A 5,526-nucleotide genomic window follows, 5' to 3' on the forward strand; every position below is an offset into this window, starting at 1 on the left:
CAGTCTGTGAGTTCAAGTCCTACATCAGGCTCACCGCTGTCAGCCTGTCAGGGTGGAGCCTCCTTTGGATCCAGTCTCCCAATCTCTGCCCCTCCCCTACTCACACTCACTCTCTCAAAAAATGAAAAGAAAAGAAAAGAAAAGAGAAAAGAGTAGCATTCTGAAAGTGTCTAAAGCCAGAAAAGTGCTTGGATGTTCAAAAGGTCAAGTGAAAGGAGATAAAGTTGTAGTACGAAGATTTTCATCAGTCAGGGTCTGTAGGCCATAGTAAGGGTTGTGGAGCTTATATTTTAAGCGTGATGGAAAGATACTGAAGATCCTTGAATGGCATTTATATGCTTCCATTTCTGATTAATAAGGATCACGCTCAGTTCGATGGAGATTTGACTATAGGTTGATAAGGTCAAAGCTTATTACGATGGTCCAAACCAGGGAGGATGATAGCTTACATTATTACGATGGACCTACTGGAAGTGGACCAAAGTGCAGGAGTCTAGGCAATTGTTTTAAATGGCCTAAATAAAATTAGTTTGTCGAGAAAGTTTTTGTATTTTCATTTTGAATCATGAGGTCCTTATACTTGCAAATTAAATTATTAAGAGCTTCAAAAACTTATCACAATAAAAACACTGAAGTACCTTTTTTCTACTTTGAAGTTTGCCATGAAAGATAAGTCAAAGTCATGATTTTGGAGTATCAAAACTAAAATCTACACTCTGGAAAAGTCCAACGGTTTTAAAAGGAAATGTATGAGGCTATTTGAAAGAGGACTCCATAAACAACACAGGGTTTTTTTGGCTTCCATAATTCAAAGTTTCTTTTAATTGGGTCTCACAGATTAATGGAATTTTAGAAGTTACTTGAATAAAATTATTCCTGTCTCAATGAACCTTTTTTTTTTAAATGGCGAAAAAAACGTGTATTTATATTTCACCAGCTGGACACAGTTTAGATGATCCGAATTTTGTTGGCAACATCCAATGCATCATAGTCAGGAGCCAGTCACACAACTGCCTTTTCTCCATTGGGCCTGATCAGGGTGTTGGCCTCGGCCACGTCAATGTCATAGAGCTTCTTCATAGCCTGCCTGATCTGGTGCTTGTCGGCCTTGACATCCACAACGAACACAAGTGTGTTGTTGTCTTCTATTCTCTTCATGGCTGACTGGGTAGTCAGGGGGAACTTGGTGATGGCATAGTGGTCAAGCTGGTTTCTCCTGGGGCCCTTCTTTCAAGGATATTTGCTGCCTTCAGAGACACAGTGTCTTAGGCCTTTGGAATGTAGGTGATAGGAGGATCTTTCTTTTGTGACTGTGGCCACCTTTCAGCACCATTTTCGTGTCCTTCAAAGCCTTGGCTTTGGCTTTGGCAGGAGCAGCGTCTTCCTTCTTTGCCTCCTGCACCGTCTTTGTGAAAGGCCAAGGAACCATTTTTAATCACTTAAATTCCTAACACATTATTTGACAATAAAACAAAGACTCTATTGTTTTCCCAATTTGGATAAAATCCAATACGTAGATTCATTCTGAAGTTATTCTAGGAAAATCCTTAAAAACTTTCACCTCTACAGGAGCCTTAGTGCTTCTGTCCCTCCTTACCAGACAGGGTCTCAATTCTATTGCAAGTTTTTAGAAGAAAACAGAAACAATTCTTCCTTTCCATAGAATAATAGCTACTGCTTATCGAGTACTACATACGACACTGTGCTAAAGTGCTCTTCCTTTATTGTAACATCTAATCATCTACAACAACTTTATGAAATAGGTACCATTATTATTAACAGGCTGTGGATGAAGAATCTAAGACTCAGTGAGAGTAAGTAACTTAACCAACACCACACACTCTAGATGGGAAAGTAGTGATGTGAATCCAAATCTAATGTGGCCTGTTTTCTTTGCATTACAATAACCTCTATATAATTGCAGAACCTTTCTATAAGTCTACTTTTCACATAGATAAGAAACAGAATTTATTCACATTAAGAGGAATCATCATTTTTGTAGCTTCCCAACATACATCTTCCCCGGATAGGTAGCTACCTTGCCTAATATTTGAAAATATTACCAGGGTGCGTGGGTGGCTCAGTTGGTTAAGTGTATGCCTCTGGATTTCGGCTCAGGTCATGATCTCGTGGTTCCGGAGTTCAAGCCCCATGTCAAGCTGTGAGCTGGCAGTGCAGAGCCTACTTGGGATTCTCTCTGTCTACCTTCCCTCCCCCGCTGCTTGCTCTCTCTCTCTCTTTCTCTCAAAATAAATAAATAAACTTTAAGAAAGAAAGAAAGAAAGAAGAAAGAAAGAAAGAAAGAAAGAAAGAAAGAAAGAAAACGTTACCCTATGTGTTTTTGTCTCTTGATAATGCCTTACACCCTGTGGTTCTTTCTTCATTAAAATTAGACTTTGAGACTGAGAGTGATTTTTCTATGGAAGGGAGAATAAGAATGAATCCAACCAAAATAAAGACTCAACTGTTTTTGCACTTTGAAGATGCTTCCATTTTTCAAATCCAAGAAAATGGAAGATATCCTCCTTTGATAATCTTAAATCATGTAATATATGGATAGATTCCTAGGAGTTCCTTGCCAGTTATATCTTAAGAAAAACCAACTGTATCAATTTTCAATATCATGTCCTCCACTAGTGGTGTGATGATATTTGTGATGCTATCTGAAAAACAGAAGGAAATACTTATGAAGCTGGATCATGCAGGGTCAAACTGAATCCTACCACATTAATTTTCTTTAATGCTTATTTATTTTTGAGAGACAGAGAGAGAGAGACAGAGACAGAACGTGAGTGGGGGACGGGTAGAGAGAGAAGGAGACACAGAATCGGAAGCAGGCTCCAGACTCTGAGCTGTCAGCAGACACGGGGCTCGAACTCACCAACCGTGAGATCACGACCTGAGCTGAAGTCGGACACTTATCCGATTGAGCCACCCAGGCGCCCGTGAATCCTACCAAATTAACAGCCACTGTTGGTTCTATGAAATATTCAAATCAGATGTAAATTATATTTATAGTGCATTGATTTTACTCATCTAATTAGCAAAAATGTTACCATTACATTGTGATCTAGCTATTAGTTTTCATTTTTTAGGAGATTTTGTAATTTAACGATAGTACTCTGAATGGAAATTGGTAATCCTGAGTTCCTTGTGGAGTTGTAATACAAGATATCAAGTAAATCACAGCTTCTCTGAGTTTCAACTATTTCTAATGAATGGTGTAAAATCTGGTGGGAGGAATGTCAATGCTTTTGAAATGCTCTGAAGGGAGCATGTCATATAAAAATATTTGCTTAGATCATTATTATTCATGGCATTTCAACTTTGGTGTTTCTGCCCCTGCGATCCTTACTCTGGTATCCCATAAGACTTCTGAAAAATTCTGGATGATGCAGTGTAATGCAGGGTTTCAAGCTGTTATATTTTTGGGCACTTTCTGAGAATTATCACCAATTAACACCTCTTTTCAGGAAGAATGCTTCATTACTTCCCTCATCAGTTAAAATAACATCTCCATCTGAACAAAGTTCAAATAGGCACATATACCAATAGCTCTTCGTTTGGATCCGTCTTATTTATTTTTACTGGTGTTACTATAATCAACGTGTAGGAATGCTGGGTAAGGAAATTTGCCAGACAGCAACCTCACTGTTATTCACAAAGTGAGTCCTAGCTTACTTTATAAATCGTGCTTACAAAAATCTGCTATTGAGCATAGGATACTGTGGAATTACGCATCACGGGATTAACTACTTACTTGGATGGCTATTATAATTATTGCCCTCTTATACATTTCACGAGCTTCACCTACCAGTGTTTTATTTCTCATCACCGCTATGTATCCGAAGTATACGAGACATAATTGGAGATCTGTACTGTCACTGGCCACTGCAGCAGAGAAAATGGTGCTGACAATTTTATACCTGTTCTTCTACACCTTGTGCCAGAAGCAAGACGTATCACTTCTTACAGCTCGTTGTCCAGAACTACTTGCCTGACCCTACCTAAATGAAAGGATGTTGCAAAGTATACTGTTTCAGAGGCCACAAAGGAAAGAGCTGGATATTGGCCTGATATCACAGGCACCTTTGACATATTACAACGTCAAAGAAATTTCTTCAACATTTATTCCACAACCAAAGTGTGGCCCATACTACCATTGAAACTGTGGATACTGCTAAATCTCACTTTCATTCATTCATTCATTCAACAAATACTTATTCAACTGTTACCATGTGCTAGGAATCGTGCCACCTCAACGGGGATACAGCAGTGAACAAAACACAGTCCTTACAGTCAACAATATTGCAACAATGTTGGTGACAATATGATAACTAGACTTACTGTAGTGACTTTTGAAAATGTATATAAATGTCAGATCACTATGTTGTACACCTGAAACTCACACAATATTGTACGTCAATCATTCCTCAGTTAAAAAGACACTGTCCTTATCCTCATGAAACTGAAAATATGGGAACAGAGAAAATGAATAACCACTGCATGGGCCTGCGAAAATTTTGACGCTAAAAGAATGGAAATCTTGTATTCAGATTTCAAAGTGCAAATTACAGAGGAAGCAATTTTAGACAGCTCCCGCTAGATAAATTCACGTCGCAATAAATCATGGAAGTGAAAGATGAGGCTTAAAAAAGAATAAATAACCTCTGGCTTATAATGGTACCCACAAGCCAACAAACTGGAAACAGACCACATAAAACGTTAATACAAGCAACAAAAATACAGACGGGTGGTGGCCCAAGGGGAGGGGGTGGGAGAGGCGGCTGAAACAGGTGAATGGGATTAAGAGGTGCAAACTTCCACGTGCAGAATGCACAAGTCATGGGTATGAGAGGCGCGGCACTGGGAACACAGTCAACAACACTGTAATGGCGCTGTGTGGACACAGTGACCGCACTAATCGTGCTAAATACAGCTTGTCGAATCACTACCCTGTGCGCCTGAAACGAACACAGGATTGTATGCTAACCATACTCCAATAATAAACAAACAAATAAATAAAACGGAAGTGTGTTCAAAAAAGGGCACCTGCCTAACAGACTTGAGGCAATCTCTTAACTCTCTCCTTACTCAGAGGCATATGAGAAGGCTTTTAAAATATATAAAAATTGGGGCGCCTCGGTGAGTGTATCAGTCGGTTAAGTGCCCACCTCTCGATTTTGGCTCAGGTCATGATCTCCCCATTCATGAGTTCGAGCCCCATGTCAGGCTGGGAGCTGGCAGTGTGGAGCTTCTTGTAGTTCTCTCTCTCTCCCCCCCCCCCCATCTCTCTGTCCCTCCCTCACTTGTACTGGCTCTTTTAAAAAATAAATAGGGGCACCTGGATGGCTCAGTTGGTTAAGCATCCAACTTTGGCTCAGGTCATGATCTCACAGTTCATGAGTTTGAGCCCCACGTTGGGCTCTGTGCTGACAGCTTGAGGCTGGAGCCTGCTTCCGATTCTGTGTCTCCCTCTCTCTCTGCCACTCCCCTGCTCATGCTGTCTGTCAAAACGTAAATAAA

At 40.1% G+C, this 5,526-nt stretch overlaps 1 pseudogene; it reads right to left on the reverse strand.

Annotated features, from left to right (window-relative positions):
- Positions 1 to 948: 948 nt before the first annotated feature.
- On the reverse strand, positions 949 to 1,429 carry LOC123594466 (annotated as a pseudogene).
- Positions 1,430 to 5,526: the final 4,097 nt, after the last annotated feature.

The sequence above is a fragment of the Leopardus geoffroyi genome, chromosome X (genome assembly GCF_018350155.1).
Source record: "Leopardus geoffroyi isolate Oge1 chromosome X, O.geoffroyi_Oge1_pat1.0, whole genome shotgun sequence".
Lineage (NCBI taxonomy): Eukaryota > Metazoa > Chordata > Mammalia > Carnivora > Felidae > Leopardus > Leopardus geoffroyi.